The following is a 24,176-nucleotide window of genomic DNA, read 5'->3' as shown; positions in this document are numbered from 1 at the left end:
TCAGATTGAGCTCAGGGCTTTGTGATGGCCACTTCAATACCTTGATTTTGTCCTGAAGTCATTTTGCCACAACTTGCTTGGGATCATTGTCCATTTGGAAAACCCATTTGTGACCGAGCTTAAACTTCCTGGCTAATGTCTTGAGGTGTGGCTTCAATATATCCACATTTTCCTTCCTCATGATGCCATCTATTTTGTGAAGTGCACCAGTACCTCCCACAACATGATGCTGCCACCCCCATGCTTCACTGTTGGGATGGTGTTCTTTGCCCCAAATGCAGATCACAAATGCAAAATTGAGGGAATGGATCTTGATTATATTCTGCACATTTCTGACCTGGACAAACCAAAACTAAGAAAAAATAAATACACACACACACACACACACACACACACACAGACAGATATTTATATATACATATACATATATATTTTTTTATTTTTTTATTTACATACATGTATTAAACATACTGTATTTATACACTACAGGTCAAAAGTTTTGAAACACTGGACTGAAATGTTTCTCATGATCTTAAGCGCATGTTAAATGTTTGAAAATAGTTTTGTAGACAAAAATATAATTGTGCCACCTTATTAATTTATTTCATTATAAAACTAAAATGTTATAAAATAGAAATAAGAGTTTTTGAAATTGATAACTTGGACCAAATAATAAAGAAAAGCAGCCAATAAGTGCCCAACATAGATGGCAATTCCTTGAATACTGTTTAAAAAGTACATCAAGAAGTTGGTTGAGAAAATGTCAAGAGTACATGTCGAATTTGTACTCTTCTGCCACAAGAATGTAATGCATTTTAATTATCTGAATATGAATATGAATATATATATATATATATATATGCATGCATGAGTTCTAAGGACTTTTTCTATGCTGCCTTCATGGTGCTTTTTTGGAGCATAACAACCCCTGGTCCCCATCCACTGTGATTTGTATGGAAGAGAGCAGCTCAAACATTCTGCCTAACATCTCCTTTTATGTTCTACGGAAGTCAGTCAGTCATATGGGTTTGGAGTTACATGAGTGTGATTTTTTTTTTTTTTGGGTCAACTATCCCTTTAACATCTCCTTTCCAGAATACAAACAGTGATTTCATTTTTCTTGCTCTTTCAATTGAATTAAAACACAATGGTTAGTAAAAAAGTAAGGACTGCTACAGTTAATCGTAACAGAATACTAAAATAAAGCTTTTACTCAAAGTAGCACAATTTTATTTTTATGAACGTATTAATTTTTATGAAAATGTGTGTGTGTGTGTGTGTGTGTGTGTGTGTGTGTGTGTGTGTGTGCGTGTGTGCATGTGCCTGTTTAAACAGGAATGTGGGTGGAATCCATTAGCATGTCTGACAAACTATACCTTGTTTTAATGTACCATTAAGAAATGCGTATGACTTTTTTTGTGTGCATGTATGGATGTTTCTCCATTGCTCATGCCACTAGGGAGCATCTAATGTTCCATACTGTCTATGTTGTTTATGTGAGTCCTTCTTGTTTTCCTGCTTTAATGAGTGAAAACAGGTCAATTTCACTACAAACTCAAAAGAAAACAATATTATACTTTGCACAAAAATGAAGCCTATATTTAGGAACTTGAAGACTTTTTTTAATTATGTCATTTGTTTTATGACAATTTAGCTCAGTGTGAGCTAACTGATGTGTGTTTATGCAAACTATTGCATGTGGTCATGTTATTCTGATCTGAATTCACCCTCGTCTCTCTTTCTCACACACACAAGCACACACTGGGCACGTTTTCTTGCTCTGTGCAACGATGTTTCTGTATGCATGTCCCAGTATGCCTTTGTGAGTGTTTGACGCTCCCAATGTCCATTAAGCAATATAGCAGCACTATTCAGAGTCGCGTGCACTCGCACCTCATTTTAATTCTCCCCTCTGTTGCTGCCATCATTTGTGTCTGACAGCCAGAGGCCAAAACAATCTGTATTGTTATTTTAGAGAAATAACGAAAAAGTCTCTCAGGAAGTGTATCAACTGTTGGCCGCACACTGCTACCACCGGGCCTACAAGTGTGGGGAAAAGTTAAAATAAACTTGAGTGACTACAGAACCATCAAGGAAAAGTGAAAGGGGTTCGACCAAATGGACGCTATCTAGACCGGTGGGCAATGGGGAGGGAGAGTGCCTTGAACTCTGCCACGGCTGGAGTCCACGATGGAGGATGGTACGTTAACTCTATACTCTGCTTGAATGCTTCACTTTATTTAGTTGACCAACTACTGGAAGCTTGCTTCTAAAACAACCAGGCCAATTTAACTGTTACACTTGTGTAAAATCACCATGCAACAACTGCTTTATGCAGCACAATGAGCTAGTAGCTAACAGTCGTGTTATTGTTTTGGTCAGTTTGTGTCGTGTATAAGATGATGTCACGGCAGTAGAGGCGGCGCAACTATGACGATCAGCCTATAATCCCACCCACGTTGAGGCGGCACTAAACTGCAATGGAAATGCAAGATCAGAAAAGTAAAACGAGTCGAGTTGAGGCGATTTGAACCGTACTGTGCAATGGAAAACTGCCATATATGTTGTCTGCCAGCCATATTTAACCCTTAAGTGCCCACACTATCAAGTGCTTGTATTATTGAACTAACTAGATTTGTACTTTAAAAAAAATTATAATAAAGTAATTGCTAATGGTGCTTGCCTGTTCCTATGCAATTGCTAAGGTGTTCGGTGTGGTTGCCAAGTATTTACTTTGTTCCTCTAATCAAGAGTCCACTCCCAATTCTTTGTGATATTTTAGTTTATAAATATGGCTTGGTCCTTCTTCAATGCAAGTCTATGGGATTTTAATGCCCATTTCATCACACCAGTAAGTCACATAGTTTAGAATAGGAACAGCACACTTCTCCTTAACAAATGTCACATTGTGCAGTGTCCTTCATGTCTGAAGCACAAACAGTGCAGGATTATGCACTAACTAAAGTTTTGTACTTAATAAAAAATCCTTAATGCCAATTATGAGCAATAATAGTGATGCTAGGCTGAGCGACTAATATACCTAATAACACAATAAATGGATTGAGAATTAATGCCACAATATCTAGCAGCTGTAAATCACAGAAACACAAACACAGCAAATGGAAATGAACAGCACTGAGGATAACCAGTCAACGTTCTTCTATTTAACTACTGTATGTGTGTATGTGTGCTCCCCTCAGATGCCTTGGCCTTAATTAGTTAGTGGTCGGCTCACCGCCCGGGATGGAATATTTAATAAGAACCCAACAATGGAATAGCACTTGTGGCAGGCAGCTGGCCAGGAGGCCAAATTATTAAACTCGCTTTGTGAACTTGATTATGTTAATGAACGCAGAGTGTTTGCATATGAGAGAGAGAGAAAGAGAGAAAGGATGATAGAGGCCTCCATGAGCAAAGCATGACATTGCATTTCTGAATCTAACAAATTGCGTTTCTCTACTGTAACCATCACTGTAATTCAATTAATTGTAACTGACCACCTTATGTCCACACATCATTGCACATTATCTGGAATCATAAGTTGTTCAGAAACATGCTGTATCCGCATCACATTCTACTTGGCCTAAGTAGTACATGGGAGATACAAATTTTGTGCATCCCAAATCATAGTATGTTATCAACAGTACACCAATGGTGCCCAGATGATTTAATGTTTTTGGTGTATTTTGCGTGAATGTATTTTGTTTTGTGGCAATATTGGCCACAACTTTAACACAATAAAAAAGGTAAATTAATCTGATATATATTTAATTTATACTATTTTTAATATGTATATTTTTACTGGGCTGTTAGTAAAGGGTTAAAATTCATGTGACAAAACAACATGGCGCCAATCAAGTTTTTCTTTAGGAGAAATGGCAACAAAACTACATCTGGTAAGAAACCTAATTACATTTTTACATTGAAACCTGTTTGTGTCAAAATATTAGAGTCTCTAGTTTCATCCGAGATGCCATTTGTTTTAAATTTTGAGTGATTTATCATGAAATGGCTGTAAAACACAATGACTACTTACAAGGACTATAGGCCTTTTTTCCCTTAGAAATCCTATTTTTACTGTGCTTCACATTGAGATAAAAAAAATGCTGTTTCCAGAGGCTTTATATGGAGTTAGAATGAAAATAAGGTGCATTTTGTAATGTTCTGAGACCAGTGCAGACAGACAGCACACTGGAGGTTAGTTCATTTACTAAGGTGGTTTTCACACTGGGCACGTTTGCGGCGGTCTGAATCCGAGTGCGATTGTTCCCCCTGCAGTTTTGGTCTGGTTTTAGACTCATGTGTAATTCTGTCAAACCTTGGTGCGTTTCCATCATCAACTTGTGTCACCACAAACGTCCACATGATGGAAAGCATTTGAAAGAAAGAATTTATGTGTGTTATAAATTGTCATTATCATGCACTCCAGAGTGAGCGACACTTTCGCATCTGTACTTCGCATGCTGTAATTCAGCAGTTGCACATGTTCAGAGGAAGGAGACTATATCTGATGCTCACATCTTTTTTGAGGACACAGCTGGTTACACACACACACACACACACACACACACACACACACACACACACACACACACACACACACACACACATATATACACACAGGTTGGGGAGTAACGGAATACATGTAGCGGGAATATGTATTTAAAATACTAAATATAAGTAACTGTACACTACAGTTACAATTTAAATCATAGATAATTAAAATACAGTTACATTCATAAAGTATTTTAATTACTGAAAATTACTTTGCATTTTATTGGCATTTGTGATTTAATATTTAGTCCTTTCGGATGGAAAACATTTATACATATAAATGATGCGATCCAAAGTGCATTTGAACAGCGGTGAAACACTTTCTTATGATGTGTTACATTCATACGAGCAGACAGAGAAGTTAGTTTGAAGTAAGTTTGGAGCAGAATAAATAGAAATAAACCTTGTGTAAATTGTCAGCTTTACGCTAAGCTAAAATGCTATTTCTAGGCATTTTACATGCACATGTTACCAGATATGATCATATTTTTTTATCAAGAAAATTCACCTTGGATCATAATTTATTTTTTCTAGTAAGATCTTTTGATATTAGGGCAAAAATCATATTCTTGATAATAATTTTTTTATTGTTTTCCTGTAAAAATATCTAAAAATCCGTATTTTTTATTTTTTTGAGCAAGTTGCGAACAGTCGTGATTTATTTATCTTGTTTTAGAAACAACACTGCATAAGATTTTGGTTTTTCAGAGAATGTATTTTTAACATGTGTATTTTGTTTTACTGTACTGACAGAGTTTTTATATTCAAAACAAGTGAAAAAAATCTACTAGTGCTGAAGAAGTAATCCAAAGTATTTAGAATAATTTACTGACCTTGAGTAATCTAAAGGAATGCATTAAAAATGACATTTTACAGCATGTATTCTGTAATCTTTAGTGGAATATATTCCAAAAGTAACCCTACCAACATAATATACATACATGCATACAGTGCAAAAGTTTTAGGCATTTGTGAAAAAGGTTGCATAGTGAAGATTTTTTCAAAAATAATGCCATATATAGCTTTTATTTATCAATTAACATCATAAAAAATATCTAAATCATTATTTGGTGTGAGCACCTTTGCTTTCAAAATAGCACCAATTCTCGAAGGTACACACCTGGACACAGTTGTGGTTGTTGGCAGATAAGATGTTCCAAGCTTCTTGGAGAATTTGCCACAGTTCTTCTTTTTAGGCTGTCTCAATTACTTCTGTCTCATCATGTAATCCTAGACTGACTTGATGTTGGGGGGTCTGTGGGGGCCATGCCATCTGTTGCAGGGTTCCCTGTTCTTTTAGTCCATTCAATTATTGATATTTCCTATTGACACACTAAAGCTGAAGATATAAATAACCATCTTATGACAAATGTTTTTGTGAAACATGTGTCTATTACTTTTGCACAGTTCTGTGTGTATGTATATACACTACCAGTCAAAAGTTTTCAAACACTTACTCATTCGTTATAGATAATTTTATTTTATTTTAGAATAAAAGTAAAGTCATCAAACTATGGAATAACATAAATGGAACTATGGAAATTATGTTATATAATTAAAACTGGGTTATATTTCAGCAGAAATGTACATTTTCTCAACCAACTACTTGAGGTATCACCCTGGGATGCTTTTTAAACAGTATTGAAGGAGTTCCCATCTATGTTGGGCGCTTATTGGCTTCTTTTCTTTATTATTTGGTCCTAGTCATCATTTTTTTTTTTTAATTTTTATTAAATTTTAGTTTTATAATGAAATAAATTAATGTGGTGGCACAATTATATTTTTGTCTACAAAACTAATTTCAATCATTTAACATATGCCTTTAGATCAAAAGATTTTTAAGATCATGAGAAACATTTCAGTCAAGTGTTTCAAAACTTTTGACCGGACACACATGATTCAGAACTTTATCCATAATGATACATTCCGAAATTAATATAATTGATAAAATATCTTTTTAAATTAACAACATGGCCCAAACTATGCAGTTCAATTGCAGCATATTTAACAAATATAAAAATCAACACAACCAAAATTTTAATAATCTTTAAAGCAAAAGTAAATGACCACTCTTTGGATTTTAAGGATCGATATTGGGATTGTGGAAATAGTAAAACAATAAATGAGGAAAATCGATATTTTTGTATTAAAGGCATTGCCATTGGGACAAAAATATAATGGCGAGGAAGAACTATTCATGACTGGCAAATTCTCTCAATTCACTCACCATTGACTGTTAAAAAAGTAAATTTTGGACCCTGTGTATACTCTAAAGAAATGTTATCTCTTGGCCTGACCACATTATTTAGTAGAGCTTTGCAACTGCAGACCATCTCAAAATCTCGCATCAGGACCTGCACACACTTCAATCATGGTTTGCTCCACTCAACCACTTTCCATTACCCACCTGACCCCAAAACCTACGGGATACAAACACCCACTCCTAATTGGCAAGAGGACAGGGGTCCTGAAGTTAGAGCGACTGGCTTTTGAAGAAAGGCTTTCTGTTCAAGTGCAATGGTTAATACACAGTAAGGACATGGAGCTTTACCTGGACTGTTCCAAAGGCTATACGAGTTCCCAGACAGCAGGAATAATGGAAGAGAGAGAGAGAGAGAGGTGGAGAGAGAATAGAGGATGTAGAGGGAACATAGAAGTCAGAGAAAGGGATTTTGAGAAGTAGAAACCGAGACTGGGCAGTACAGAAAGAAGAAGGAAACAACAAAGAGGCAGATGGAATAAGCGACTGGAAAAATTTGATGCAGCTCTTTGGAAGTCCCCAGTGAATCACACTCATGTTGTCTTTTTGTAAGAGAGGGCTTCTGCTGGCAACTCTGGGGAATTTGATTGACAGCTCAGGAAGAATGTCCACATATCTTTATCATGCCTGCAAACTGTGGAGAGACAATAATATACATCCTTTTATGACATTACCATGCATGGCAGGATCTGATTGGATATTAATAGATTCTGGAACTTTCTGGCCATAGAGTTCTCAAGGATTCTGACAGCAGAGTGCACGCAAACTTTGAGTAACTGAGTTGGAATGTGCATGTGTTCAAAGACGTTTCCAAGTTTTTTATGTTTTTAGATGTTTGTTTTTTTTCCTTCAGATTATTATTTGAGTTTAGATAGCTAGCCTCAGCTAACCCTGCACCCAGTTAGAGTCTAATAAGGTTACCCTAAAATGGCTTGATCTTTGAGACTAATTATTAGAATCTTAAGATCAAGCCATTGTAAAAATCTTTCTTCACAGACTTTACCTCACAAACACACAATAAAGTGGTAAAGGATAAATCTCCTTTTATATACAGCCATTTCACGCTCTCAGTGTCTGATGATCTAGGATATAAGCTCATTAAATTTAGCAGAACCAATTGGAAATCAATTGGGCTAGCCATCGCAAATGAACATTTAAGACCCCCTTTATCAGTTTCTAAGGCTTCTTTCACCCCATCCAGCTCTATTTTTTGAGTGAATGAAGTGTGATCAGGTATACAAATAGAACAAGCAAAGAGTTCCCTTCTGGATTTGAAACGCATACTCGTACACTTGTACATTCTCACTCTCATTAGCTCTTTGTGGTTGTTTTTGTCTTTTAATCAATGCAGAGTGCATAACTACAATTAGCAGCTTTTCGTTATTGATCCCAGTTGAATTAAATGGAGAGAGAGAAGGGGAGGGAGAGATTACACACTGAAATGCTCCTCGGAGGTACTCTCCATCATCTCCATCAAATAATTTGGGACACCTACAATCTATAGAAATCTCTGATGGAATGCTTGATGTATCGAAATGCATAAACTCCGTTTTAAGGGTGTGGCCAGATATACATACACAAATTTGCACTTTGCCAATGTGCAGTTTGGTTGAACTTGCTTAATGTTATCTTTGCTGGTAACAAACCTTAGTACATTTAAAAGTCTGTGTGATTAAATTGGATGTGTTGTTATTTAAATAAGTTGCTATAAATATATTGACTTTAACTTGGGCTACGTCTACATTAATCCTGATTAATTTGAAAATGGCATTTTCGCTTTCGAAAAGCTCTCCTTCCACACAGCCGTTTTCATGCATTTTTGAATAAAATAAGGTTTCCACACTGAAACATTTGAAAACATTTAAATCCCCTTACTATACATGTGAAAAATCGTTGTTGCATGTACGGTCTAAAACGCGGTTGTCCTTGTGTTCCGTCGCTCTACACCAATTCTGAGTAAACTTCCAGTCGCCTTTGAAGGAATGCAATGTGAATGTTGTACAAAGTAACATTTATCTTTAACAATGCTATCAAAGTGAATATCAGGCACAACAGCACCGCTATAACAGGCTGCCATCTTGATTTTTTTGGTTGAATGGATCACATAACAACAAATATGTCATCGTTTTCAGATATATCGGTTTTCCCAGTCCATATTACAATGTGAAGATGGTGTTTTCAAATCAATCCACTTGGGAGAGTGTTTCCAAAAAACTCAATTTTCGCTGACTAAAACACATTGTGGATGGAAGGACAAAAAGTAGAGAAAAAGATTTAGTGTGGACACGACCTTAAACTGTTGCTCTGCCATTAAATGGTTGACTTGAAAGTGAAAACGGAGTAGAAGCAGACAGATCACATGAATATCTGCTGTAGCACCCCTTGTGGCAACGTTGAGAATGCAACACATTCTTGCATTGTGTTATGATTTGCATCTAACACATTTTAAAACGCAAGAAATCGAGTTAGCATTTGCGTCTGCATTTGCGGACTTGCATAAATTATGTTTCGGCCTTGTGGAATGTGCAGTTTAAAATTTAAGTGTGAATAAAGCAAATTGGATTTCCAATAGCACAATTGGACCTGACTCTGAATTTCTTACTGGTCAACTGATAGCTACTTCAGATTGTGTTGCAATAAAGACTGTTATCAACTTTTCGTTGCATGGAGGAGCATCACTTTCACAAAAACGTGTGTTTTCCCCCTATATCCAACATATAATGAAATTACTGGATTCACAATGTTTTCTGACTCTAGTTTGTTGGCGGCCTTAATCGCACAAACAACTACATAATCTGAAATCCCTACACTGTAACAGACTAAATGCATTAATACACAAATAACGTCATGCATGCACTAAATTCCCATGCTTAGGCGCACGCATTTTGCTATCTTTACACGTACAACTAGCTTGTGCATTATTCTCCCCTGTCATTGTTTTTATCTTCCCAAACTCGAATACATATAAACCACTGCATTTTAATCAGTTGTTTGCACTTAGTGTTAAAAACAACTGCACTGCTGTTTTAAATTAACAATCCCTCCCTACTTTCCCAAAGTAAGTGGGGAGCAAAAATGACACAAACACATGCAGAGAGAGAGCGAGATAGATATATATATATAATATATATATGGAGAGGTACTTACTCTGGGATAGAGGAAATACCCTTCCCATGTGTGTTGTCCTGGCTGTGTTGTTGTACGTAAGGTTTTATCTGTCTGAAAAGCCCTACAATTAATTTTTTTGTCTATAGTTCAGTCGCGGTGTAGTGTAGTGCAGTGTTTGTGTGAAGGGGCTCTGCTCTAAATATTGATAGTATGATGTGTGAAGATGATACAATGATATTGTTATACTGTAGGTAGGGTTGCAGCGGTATACCGGTTTCATGGTTTACCACGGTATGAAAATTTACTGTTTTCATTCCATTTACTTATCTACGGTATTGAGGAAAAAAGTGCAACCGGACGGAGAATCTCCCCTCCGCGTGCACATCCCATTCCTCCTCGACTGACTGTCAGAATCGTCAACTTGTCCCACACCCACACATGCAGCGGAAAAAATGTCTGAGGGAAGTGAGGGGGTCTGACATAAGTGAGTGTGTGTGTGTGTTAGTTAAAGCAGTGTTTCTCAACTGGTGGTAATATTTGGACTGGGTCGTGGACAACAGGGAAAGTACAATATCATGGTTCTCCCATTGAAGATATTTCGGCAGCCGCCCAAGTGATAGCCTATGTAAGACTTTCGAGGCAGATGATCTCACAATCAGCTAAAGGCTTCTCATCTGCACTTTCACACATGTGTAACGGAACCAACTCGCGATCATGATCTGCTCTGCTCTCATGCGCGCGCGTGCAACAACCGGGCTTCCCTCAATATTGCGTAGCGCAGACCTCAAAACTGATGTGACCAATTAAACATTTTAGTGAGACTTTTCTAGTTGAAAGTGTTACGGAGGAAGTAAAGTCAAAACCATCAAACAGTAGGCAACCCTGACATGCCAAACAGCACTGATTAGGAAAAGAGCAACACTGTGCTATGTTACCTTTAAAAAAAAATTGTTTCCACATTTTTCCTGAGTAAAAGTAACTGTTATATTTTGACAAAATGTTAGTTTCATATGAAATAATCTATGAAATATATTAGACCTCATTTTATATCAACAGTGGCAGTTGTAGTTAAAGTTTCAAGATGTGTTTCAGCTAGTACTTATTTTTTCATAAACACTATAATTTGTTTACTATTATTTAAGACTAGCTACACCGACCTAATCTGTGTAATATGTTTGTTCTGTTTTAATTATGTTTGAAATTAGGAACCAAATGGGATAATAATGGGATCATATAAGTAAGATGATATAGGGGGGAGAGACAACTTCCTGTAGATTTTGTTGTTGACATCAACAACAAAAATAATGTCACTTGATGCATGTCCTTGTACTTGAAAACCATGAACAAAACTATGTAACATAAAAGGAAATGCGACCAGGATACATTAATTACAGGTTACGTTTTTACTATGATGTGTCGCCACTTGATTTCCAAAGTAAAATCTGTCCTGAAGCAAAACCAGTTGAGAACCACTGAGATAAAGGTACAGACAGGAGCCGTCTACAGTATATGTTAATTATTAATAATCATAGGACATTACTTTAAAAGCTCTCACAGCTGACGTTATTTTTCATTTAGTATTTCATTTAACATGACATGCTAACATGTAAACTAGCATGCTTTAGTTATATAACATATTATAGTTACATGCTATTTTTTTTATCATGCTTATAATTCAGTTATATACATGAATTATACATAATCCATAGCTTTGGTGCTCATATGGATGATGCAGGTTTTAGTCTGACCTGCAATGTGTCCTGAACCCATTAGTTCTCTCTCCAGGAATTTCATGGTTTTTTTTCAGCTTATTGACTATATTTGAAACATTTCTCGATAATTATATATTTGTTATAAAAAAAATATATTTTTTTTAACCAAAGGAACCATAATTTTAACCAAGCAGCCATCGTAGCAAAGTATACTGAAAATGTTTAATCAATAAATTTTTTTTTTCTAAAAAATAATGAAGGGAAATATAAATGAACGTGGTGTGCAAAAACTCAACTTTAAGAGCCCAGATGTTTTTTATTATAATACAACAAAATACTGAATAATTATGATATTATTCTAATTATTATTATCAGACAATTGTAAGATATATTTTGTCATTTTCTTCCCCTATAACTTTTATTTTGGTCAAAAGCTGAAACTGCTGTCTGGTTTACTTCACCCTGCCCTGGAGCTTTTATTTTGGTGGAAAGCTGAAAGTACAGTGTGTATTTACAGTTGCTCATAACAAATCTTGTTAAAAGCTGCCACCTCCATCTTTTCTGTGATACCGTGGCCCATTTTTAGATTCATATGATAACTTGGCAGCAGAAAATTGCGTGAATATGTGAACCTATAGTGTTTGACTTTCACAATGCACACTGACTATTCTGAGACCACTTAAAACAGGGATGGGCCACTTTGAAGGTGGCGAGGGCCAACATATTTTGTCTTTTCTACCAAGGGGCCGGAATACAAATCGGGCACTCTAACAATGTTCACCCCCTTACACAATTTCCTCATTATTGTGGGTAATCTATGCTTCACTAATGCAATATGCTTTTAAAATTGTTACCTATATTAAAATTTTTATTTAACAATAATTTTCAAAACTATTATAATTATTTTGTAACTTTTTTTTATTAAAACATGCAGTTCACATGTGCAAATTCAAAGACCTCCACCACCCGGATTGAGGTGAGTCACTACGCCTCAATGAGGACTTGGAGCACATTGGGAATTGGGCATGAAATTGGGGAGAAAAGGGGAGAAAATCCAAAACATTTAATAAAAAATCACATCCTTTTGGAGGTTCATAATCACATATGAGTGTACTGAGATTTTGATGTTTATTTGATTAATTGTGCAGCCCTGAAGGATCATGAAATGTATCTTTAGGAAATGTAGTGGCCAAACACAAAGCACACAACAATCACTGGGGTATTCACGATATTGCTTTATTACAGTATATTATATTGGATATATTGCCCAGATCTACTGGGCAGTTAATTGGGCAGATTTTGCTCTAGGCTGCTTAATATGTGACACATTAATGAACTAAGGTGCTCTTTCTTCCTGTTTATTGTATTTTCAGTTTGCTGATGTTTTGGTTCTATCATCTTGGAAATGGCAGTAATAACCATTAACCACTTCCTTCATTACAGGCCACAATCAGTGTTTAATTAGAGAAGAATGCTACTGTTGTGCCTGAATGGCTTTTCTCTTTGTGGATGTGTGTGTATCTGTTGTTGTATTGGTTTGGTGAAGAATGGATGTTGATTTCTGATTAATTTCCTTTCTTTTTACTCTTATTTTTGTTGTAGTTCCATATCTTTCTCATTTGGGGTTGGACTGACTAGTCAATAAGTTCTGAAATTGATCGACAAGTTGCATCTGTCGACAAGTCTTGGATGATGACTCACGAAACAATTTATTTTATTAGGTACACAAGAGTTTGACATATAACATGTACTGTTCTGTCTTTCACAGCCTCATTTTCATAAGCAGCTAATTTAATGGTGACATCTGCTCTGAATAAGGTCTAATGAAGTGTGGTGTTTTTTTAAATGGGGACTTTAGACACCTTTGTTGAAGTTGAAGTTGCCCTCCAAGGTCTTTCTTACTCAACCATTATAAGAGAAACATCAAACTTGGTGTGAGATCAGTGCTAAAGGGCAACATCTTGCTACAGCAGCCTGTCAGGCGGGTTGTTTTTGCCTAAGGGGTAACACGATCAGTGGTTTGCTCAGTCTGCATCCACCGCTCCAAAATTGCCAAGATGACAGCTTGTTTTTGCTGGAGTTTAGACACATGTGGCTGGTTAAGGAAATGTAAGCATTTTTATAGGAAAGCAAGCACCTCTTCCTGCCATAGATTCTGGATAGTTGGTCTTTTCAAAAGTCTTTTGAATCAAAATCTTGATTCTCAAAAGAAACAAACATGACTGATGGTGGTTCCCAGAAAGAACTACCTCTCTCACAGTGGTTATGAAAGAGTTCAGGGTAGATCTGAAGCAAATCTGTGAGTTTCTTGAGTAACTCTTCAATAGAGCGCAACAGTCTGGTTACGTAAGTTGAAATTCCATAAGTTTTCCTAAGTGGAATTGATTTTTAACGATAACTTATAAACCTTTAAAGACAGACCTAACATGAGCTCAGAGGTTGTTAAACGATTGCAGATGCTTCTGTTGATGCCAACAGTCTGCGCTATTTAAACCTAATTAAAAAATAATGTTTACCTGTCGAATCTATGGCAAATATCTACATTAGCCACTACACTTGAGGCCAAAGTTCCACCAATCAGAGATTCACAGCAAAAGAACTCTGCAGCAACCGCTCACTCCCATGACACACTGTGATTGACGTAATAAGTCAGTCGCCATCAAATTACTTTGTATATTTCTGATTATTTTGCAATAAACTTTTAAATCAATAGTTTTATATTTTTTATTTTCAATGCAATGCTACTGTGATCATCATATGTTATTTGATCACTTCATGGCATTTCACAGTATAGCAACAGCAGTACAGGATTCAGGCTCTGTATGTAGGTCACAAGTTAATGTTTTAGCCAAAGAATTTGTTTTGCATGACCTCTTGAAAGATTTTAATTGGTTTTTTTGGAGTCCTGAATCTAAGGTGCAATTTTTGCATTTCAGAAGCAGCCTAGGTAAACAAACTGGACTGGTTACATGATATGCCTGCGGTCTGTTTACCAGATTTTTCATAAAGTGGTCTGGAGTGTAAGTTGTGGGGTATGAGCTTTCCAAAACATTTGGAAATGTGCCACCTGTCCTCTGCTACCCCTAAATAATATGCTACCTATTGTGGAAGCTTTGATTTACAAGCGTAAACCCTGTAGTAGTGATAGACTGATATATCAGCCAATATTTTGGCCATTTTAACAGCTGTGATGGATAATTGTATCTAGGTGTGGGAGATATACTGGTAGACACGATAAAGCGGTAGAAATTTGTCAACCAGTATAAATTTTGGATTATCGTCAATCGTGGTTATGCAAAATCGACACCGCGTGGCAAGATCTGTGCCCCTCATTATATTCACATAAACATGTATGTGGTACACATTCTGTCAGAGAAATGGAGAAGGAAAGCATAGCGGATTCAGGTGAACTGAGGAAATTCAATGCATTGTTCTTGCAATCTAAATATGCTTATCTATCACACACAGCTGTGTTTCACGTGATTGTCGTGCATGCTGTCTCTGAAGCATGGAAGTGCGTGCGAGTCCAGTAGGCTTCCAGATTGTGCTCCACAGACAGGGGAAGACAGAGTGTGCGATTATACAATCCTGTTTCTTTCTATAGTGGCACAAACGTAAAAAAAAAAAAAATGCGTGACCCATCTGAATTCTACCGAGTGGTTTTATTTTATTTATTTTTTATACCTTAAAGCTCTACTGAGAAAGTATACTGAAATCGTGAGGGAGACTGTTATTCTAACCAACACTGATGAGGAAAACGGCTAAAACAATGAGTCATGCACCAACAATTGTGTCATCTGTCATACAGATTTTTTAAACTACACACAGTCACCCTTTATAAAATTCAGTTTGAATGATGTTAGATATTAGAAAACAAACCAGAATTGCTTTCAGATATTCAAATATTGTCTAAAGAGGTGACTTGAATCATTACGAGCCTAATGAAGTGTTTTATTTGGAGGGATATGTTTGTACTTATGGATTATTTCCTTTGTTGCATTGCTCTCAGAAGATGTCGAGTAATAACACTAGTCAACAACATTAGACTGAAATGTGAAATTTAGCATTATGGTAAGGTTGATTACCACTTTTTGAATACCACCAATTTATTTATTTTTTAACACTGTTTGAGAAAATTATACAATATAGTATTTCATTCATTGACTGAATTGTTCAAAATTAGGCATTGGAATAATGGTCGTTTCTAGGGTTGGGCGATGTCCCCTAAATTGGCAGTTGACGATGTTGACAGTAAAACATCGCGATGGACGATGATATCGTCGGCGGGGCGGGTTATATAATTTCATATAATTTTCAAAAATGATATGACAAATTATAATTTCGTTATTTTACTAACCCAACTAATGACTCGTCGGCGCTTTATCAGTAGGTTGCGCGACACCTGAAGCATTTTTTTTAGCTTTCACTTAAGAAGAGTTGTGCACTTTTTATTTTAATATCTCTTTTCATAAATTTTATTTTCCACTTAAAAACTATAATTTCGTTATTTTACTATCGCAACTGACTCATCCGCACTTTCCAATAGGTTGCACGTAAGGGGGAAAAATATTTCTTCCACTTAAGAAGAGTTGTGCACTTTTAAGCACTTTTTATTTTAATATATCTCTTTACATAGATATTTTATTTTTTTTTACTGAAAAACTATAATTTCGTTATTTTACTAGCCCAACTAATTAGTAGCCTACTCATCCGGGCTTTTTAATATATTGCGCCTAAGAAAAAAAAGTCGTCTTTGGGCAGCCACAGCCACGCTCACTGATGAGCAAAAGGTCGAGGCAGAAATGACCATTGATGGGGAAGAGGACGACAAAATGTTTCCGTTCATGGCAAGATTAGCACGGAAATATCTGTGCATATGTGCTACCGGTACTCCATTAGAGCGGGTCTTCAGCACAGCGGGTAGTGTAGTTACTCCAATCCGCAGCTTATTAAAACCAGATAAAGTGAATATGTTGGTATTTCTGGCCAGAAACATCGAAATTTAAACATGGTCTATGGTGAAAGATAGTAGACTTCTTTACGCATTTTTCACTATCCGTTGCGGAGCTATTTGATTTTGCATATTATTTTTTAAACATTCATTTGTGTAGTTCATATGACCACTTTACAATATTTCAATAATATAATTTATTTTGTAGCCTGTGCTGAAGTTAATTGTGCTGCTAATTATAAGTGAAATGTTAATGCCGAGTTTCGGTCTGAGTCCCGTTTTCTTGTTCTTTATTTGTTGTTCTTCTATGTTTTAATAAATGTGTGTTATTCATATTCAACTTGTTTCTTTCATTTGATTTGACATTATGGATTTATGGCCAAGGAAATTTTTCTTTAAAAGTATTAACCAGACGAAAGTTATTTGACGTTCGCTGGTCTGGGTTTATCTTAAACTGCCGCTAGTGTATACAAGAGCTATGTGACAATTAGCAAGATTTTCTGAGACACTACAACTACTAATAATTAATTAATAAAGGCTTAAAATAAAATATTTTAATCTAAATGTACAGTGTAAGACATGTAAAAAAATGACAAGAAGCTAACAATGTCAAGATCAATATTTGTGTAGCCTGCCTGACACGGTATTTTCACAGACTAACACGTCACGTCTCTGGCATATACTTAAAATAGCATATATGCATTAGTTATATTCTCAATTTAATTTACAGAGCAATCCCTGCAAAGTTTTTAACTATAGAAGAGACTAGGATTAGTGAGTCACACTAGCAAGACTCGCAAAAGGGGGCGTGGCATCACGATGGTGGCTCTACATCGTGATGTTGGTCAGCCATCACGATGGACGATGATATCGTCCATCGGCACAACCCTAGTCATTTCATATACAAACACATTTTTATTGATAAAAAAAGGAACTATATTGTTTTATATAGTACTGTGCATAAGTTTTAGACTCTTGAGAAAAACAAAGTTAGGATTTCTTATATAAAAATAAAATAATGACAAATAGTTTTCATTAATCAATTAACGTCATACAAAGTCCAGTAAACAGAAAAAGAGCTAAATCAGTATTTGGTGTGAACACTTTTGCTTTCAAAACACCTGGACGCAGTTTTTCGTGGTTGTTGGCAGATAGGATGTTCAAGCTTCTTGGAGAATTCGCCACAGTTCTTCTATCTATTTACGCTGTCTCAATTACTTCTGTCTCCATGTAATCCTAGACTGACCCGAATTTCAGTGGGGGGCTCTCTGAGGGTCATGCCATCTGCGCAGGGCTCCCTGTTCTTCTGTTCTATTCTGTTTGCAAAAGGAATGTTTGGGAGTATAAAATGTATATTTCCTATTGACACACTAATGTAACAGTTATAAATAACCATCTTAAGACAAATGTTTTTGTGAAGCATCTTATGTGCCTAAGACTTTTGTACAGTACTGTATATCTTCATCGTGATATCAAATAAGTGAGATCATGATATTTTGGTCAAATTGCCCACCCCTAATATCACATGATTGGCGGATTAACAGAAGTGGTGATTTCACCCAGTGTCATTTCTAAAATCGACCAACAGTTAACTGGATTGTAAAGTGTTCATTTCAATTCTGCAATTTGTGTGCATCTCTTTGTAATTGTTGTAAAATTGTTGTATATTTTTTTTATCTGCATTATATTGGCTATATCAGACACCTTGCTCTCTAAAATAATGGTATCGGCCAGACTGATGTCACAAAAATTTCAGAAAAGGTAGGGATGATTGTCTTTATCTGAAATTGGTCTGTGCTAATGCAAAACATTGCAAAACACTTCCCCCAGTGGCCAAAATCAAGTTGTGAAGCAAATTTTTAGCTGCACAGGCAGTGAAGAGGAATGCATATTTTATAAACCGTACCACCAAACTCAAAACTAAACCTAACCATTTGGTACTGGAACTCTTGAAAACAACATACCAACTCCTGTGTGATCATGTTGTATCGACATCGGCCATTAAAACCCATATTGTTCGACCGCTACCTGTAGCATGGTTTCCGAATGTAGTTAACACCATTTGTGTGAACGTGTGTGTAGATCTGTGCTAGGTGAATGGCTTCAGTTTAATCCGAGGCAGTGGAGTTTGATTATCCCGTGCACAGATGGGCTCTTCAGAGTGATTACAATGCTTTTCATTAGATATCATCACATCTCCTCTTTTTCTCCTCTCTTTTTTTTACACACACACCTGTCCCTTACCTCCTTATCTTTCTCTCTCACCCCCCACTTGATTAATAAGAGACTGAGGGGAGGTAGATGTGACTGACGAGGTAATTGCATCGCAGGTGTTGATATGGGGCTGTTATAGATTCAGTGATGTTGTCTTAACCAGAAATGAGTCTCAAACTCACTTAGGACTGCCTGAGCACGCACACAAATAAACCTTGGAGAACAGTTGTTCGCACATTTGATTAAAGGACAGAGTGGTTAGTTCAGTGAGAGAGACAAATAGAGAGGGGAAAGGTGAGTGATAGCCCTTTACCATCAACATGGTTCAGGTGCCGGTTCCTGGGCCGGTGCTAATTCTCAAACTGTTCCGTGCATTTTCACCGCAGAAAAAGCCGTTCCGAGGCTGAAAACCTGGTTCTGCACCGGCCACAAAAGCTGGTCTCTACGCAGGAACCGATTTCATCAGGGAAAGGAGGGTGGGATAATGCATCGTCACCATAGTAAAGTTTTCCCAAACTTTCTTCACCTCTATAGCAACAAAAAAAAAAAAACACAAAATAATCAGACATGGAAAAACATTAAGGTAACAGGACAAAACGAGTGCTCTACATGTGATATGGTATTTACGAAGATCCAAGATAAACTAGAGAGATCGCAAAGGAAAATGAATGAGAATGAAGATACAGCACGAAATGATGCGCACCGCCTTCAGTCGGACAATTGACCAAATCATAAACAAATTGAAAAACACTTAAGGGAGTACAGGGACCATTAGAAGGACATAAGCAACAATGTTTTGGACTCGGACAACGACCAGCTTGCTAACTAACTGGAGGATTGAATTCAGCCAGTATCGATCGTGAGAAATCGCTGGTGTCCTCTGCAGCTGATTTCAGTATGTTATTATATTTGCCAACTTTGTTAGTTTTTCTTACATTGTTGCAAAAATCTTATTTTGTACATTGTTTTGTACTATAAGGTGATTTTTGACCAGCTACCAGTATGTTTGGAAGATCACGGCTATCTGTTAAGTAGGGCTGAAACGATTAGTTTACAATTAGTTTATAGTCTACAATATAGTAGACTACATCGACAATAAAATAAATTGTCGACAAAAACGTTAATTGTCGAATAGTCGTTTAATCTCATTTAAAGTAACATGAGATCACATTAAACTGTAATGATGATGCGCGAAAGCAGCACTGCAGTTCATGCCTGACTGAGGAGAGGAGGAATTACACAGATCACAGTCCAGATGCACTTTAAACTTTCCAAACAGCTGCAGGTTATGTAGATTACAAAGTACAAGGGAATTATACAAAAATACCAAATTAGGAAATACAGAAGCACTCTCGTTGTGGAATAAGTGGAGTTGGAGCTCTTTAAAGGAAACACCCCAGTGTTACATCTTAAATGCAGTTTTAATGCGTTATAGGTTCAAAAAATATGGAAGCAGGTCATGTAAATAAATACAAACTCCGAAACTGACATTTCTCTGTGCGGTCAGCGCCTCTTCTATGAGTTGCGTGAATGTCCCGATATAAGTGGGAGAGATTGAAACTGCACCTGGCTGATGAACACTGTCACTGGGGCGCTTGTCCCTCTCATGCACGCTTGCTGCAGCTAGATTATAGCGCGATGGCTCGCAACTTATTGAATCTTAATATATTTGTCACTGTGCATTTCTTATCATGAAGAAAATTGGCAATACTCAGCTTCATTAATAAGAGAGGGTTTGTTTTTTGTGAGTTAAAGATGGACAAAAACAATGTACATTTATTTAGCAGCTATACTGCAGAAGAAAAAATTGTTATCTGAGAATGTTGAATATTATATTAAAAATACAAATATTTACAATAAAAAAATCCTTGAAAAAAGATTCATTGCAGACAAGCAGCATATAAGATATTTAGACTTGCTTTTAGAGAAAAGATCTTGAATAAAAGTATATTTTGTCTTTACTGCACTCATAGAAGTATAACCAAGTGAAAAAATACACTTTTACAAAATACACTTATATTATATTTAAGACACATTTTCTTAAAGAAAGTCAAATTATCTTATATGTTGCTTCTCAAGTAAATGTATCTTGTTTTAAGGATTTTTAGACTATTTTAAATGGAAAACAAGACAAAAACACTTTTTTTTTTTTTTTTTTTAAATAGAAAACGGATTTTTTTTGCAGTGAATTTCTTTACTGAATTACATTTTATGGGCTAGTTCACCCAAAAATTATCCCATAATTTACTCACCCTCAAGCCATCCTAGGTGTATAGGACTTTCTTCTTTCAGCCAAAAACAATCAGAGTTATATAAAAATATCCTGGCTCTTCCTAGCTTTATAATGGGAGTGAATGGTACCTATTTTGAAGCCCAAAATAGCACATCCATCAATCAAAAAAGTCATCCATACTTTTCCATACAGTCTTCTGAAGCGATGTGTTTTTGTGAGAAAAATATACATATTTATAACTTTATAATCTATAGTCACTGGCTTCCAGTAACGCCCGTCCTCGCGTTCACGAGAGAGTCGAGTTCCGGCATATGATGTAGGCGTAGCGAAAGCTCCGGTGAGAAGTGACAAACTAACCTTAATAAAAAGTCCCTTTAATTCAGTGAATGTGTTTTAGAGGTATTTATAAAAGATGATTTTGTCCTCTTTATTGTTGTAATCACGTTTAATACAATTATTTACTGTAAGTCGGGGCACAAGCTGAATAATCGGTTAAGAGCTAATGATTAATCATTGCAATAATCACAGAATAGTTGAATAGTCATTCTAATAATTGTTAGATTAATCGATTATCAAAATAATCATTAGTTGCAGCCCTACTGTTAAGTAAAAGGTTGGGATTCCCAATCAATAAAATTAAATGCTATGGCAAGATTGAAATACAACCATCTGCTACACCAATGTTAATAATGATTCCACTGTAACCGTTTACAGAACTTAGCAAGTTAAGCCATAGTTTATACAATATAATGCAATTACATTACCTATCGTCTTTAGTGTAGATGTCGTCTTTGACAGTCATGTTGAGCAATGTAATAAATATAGATTGGATTAATCTGTATGTTTAAATATGACCTAAAAAACAAGAGTAGAGCTGTATGCACACACACTGTGAAACGCCATGTTTGTTTATGTTTGAGGTAGTCACGTGAAACTACCATGTAGACATTAACCCTTTGTCGCCATTTTGGCTCTCTGGTCACTGGAAAAGCGTGGCTGGTTTATGATAGGCACCAGATTGCCCCGGCCATGAACCAGCAGAGCACAATTTCTGTGGAAAAGGGCTATGAGTTGGGAATTGGCGATAACACTTATTTTCTTTTCGATCTGATACCAAGTACTACTAAGGTCAATAATGCTGATATTTATGCTGATACCAATGCATATCAAAAAGTTTTGTCATTTCTTTGAATAAAATGGGTAAGTGTAGCTATTTAACGTTATATTTTAAACTAAATATTTCCGTTATTTTTAACATTTAGAGAAGAAGAGTGTAACATCTGTGCCTCTGGCAGCATCAAACAGCACAATTCACCTTTAATAGGCCTAAACTTTAAGACTAGTTTTCTCTTTTTTTTTTTTATCAACTTAAACTGTAGCAACTATTATCTTCACTTATTCAACTTCAAAGATTACGATACACATTGACTTTTGTCCTGAATTAATAATATATTTTAACAATCACTACTTTAAATCACTACTTTAAAAAATAAACATGTAGGATAGATTTATTTAAAATTTTTATGTATCGATATTTTAAGATCCATCCGATCCATCTGCCTATTTTAATTCACAGTTGCACATTTCACACACTTTTGCAAGTACAAAAATACTTTCTTTTATCACTGTTTTACAGCTTGCCTCCATAATAAAACCCAACTCCCTCTTTTGTATTTTATGCCATTACAACGGTTGTAACCACGAATGGCAAAACTGTTTATTCTTTTATACTATCACAAAATAGACTGTTTGTAAAGGAGCATTGGAGCATATGCAGATATCTCATAACCAACAGGAAATGCATAACTGCACCATTCATATTCTTTTGTGCAGGGCACAATGAGATAACAGATCTTAATCCGATAGGAATCCGCCATCGCATTTCTTCATAAATTGCGTTAACACTAGAAAATGATTCCTCACAAACCTAATTTACAGCAAGGCTCAAGAGGGGTTCTTTATGGTGGTTGCCAATCATTATTGAGTATTGTTTTTCTTGGCGGGTCTCACATTGTCTCTCCCTATAAGCTGTATTACAGACCTCTGTGGTTATAGAGTTCCCACTCTGCAAGCCAATCTCTCTGCTCTATAAATGTCACAAAATAAAACTGCTATTGGGACTGTTTCATGGATCACTTGGTGCATGATGGCTCTAATCAGCATGTTCACTTCATTAGGAGGTAGAAACATAATGGTTACAAATCTGGGCCATTAGTTGAGTTTCAATTATTCAATAACATGGGCTGAGGCTTCCTCAAGCCTGAACTATGCTCCATCACATTCATAATTTGAATAAATGTTTATGTAAACTAAGAGATCTGACTTTAAATTAACACTAGTGGCCTGGATTCTTAGTGTGTCTAAGGCCTGTTTCACACCGCATGTATGAGCAGCTCATATGTATTTTGGTGACCATATTAACAGGTTGCTGTATTTACACTCCCCGCAGACGCTGTAAGTGGAGTTTTAGGCTTTGATCTTATTTTTGCTGCACATGGGACACAAAATTAAAAAAATGCAGTGAAAATGTTTATCAACATGACCTTTTGTAATATTGACTTTTATGAAGCAATGTAAGATCATTAATTGAACTTCTACCCCTGCAGTCACACACACAGCATTTTCTCTGTCTATCTGAACTTAGACAATTAAAGGAATAGTTTAATAGTCATTTTTACTTACTAACATTTTAAACCTTATTCTATTTTTCTGTGGAACAAAAAAGGAAAAATAATAATACTTAAAAAAAAAAACGTCCTTTTGCTATATAATGAAAGTGAATATTAAGTCTGGGCTGTCAAGCTCCAAAAAGGAACAAAAACCATAAATCCAAGTTCCAAAAATTCTGAAGCCAAGCGATCACTTTGTGTGAACAGGTTGAAATTTTTGTCATTACTCACTATCAAATCATTAATAAACTCCTTTTTAATTAAATTATATGAACTCTTATTGGTTCTTTTACGTCTCATGACCAAATGTCATGACACAAGTACCAATGAGGTTTAAGCCCTAAGTATTCGGTCAGATGCAAATGCTGAGCGTGTGCATATAGGACGTGACAAATATATATATATATATATATATATATATATATATATATATATATATATATATATATATTTTTATTAAAGCAAAAAATTTGAA

General features: G+C 35.9%; 1 protein-coding gene and 1 pseudogene across 2 annotated transcripts in view; one reads left to right on the top strand and one right to left on the bottom strand.

Annotated features, from left to right (window-relative positions):
* Nucleotides 1–21,834, bottom strand: part of LOC127638856 (uncharacterized protein K02A2.6-like) — a 77,737-nt pseudogene extending 55,903 nt beyond the window's left edge.
* LOC127638793 (plexin-B2-like) overlaps nt 1–24,176 on the top strand; it is a 144,966-nt gene that overhangs the window by 22,652 nt on the left and 98,138 nt on the right. The window lies entirely within an intron of this gene.

Source organism: Xyrauchen texanus, chromosome 47 (assembly GCF_025860055.1).
Source record: "Xyrauchen texanus isolate HMW12.3.18 chromosome 47, RBS_HiC_50CHRs, whole genome shotgun sequence".
In the NCBI taxonomy this organism is placed as follows: Eukaryota; Metazoa; Chordata; class Actinopteri; order Cypriniformes; family Catostomidae; genus Xyrauchen; species Xyrauchen texanus.
The sequence above is the reverse complement of the archived record's forward strand: the minus strand, read 5'-3'. Positions and strand labels throughout refer to the sequence as shown.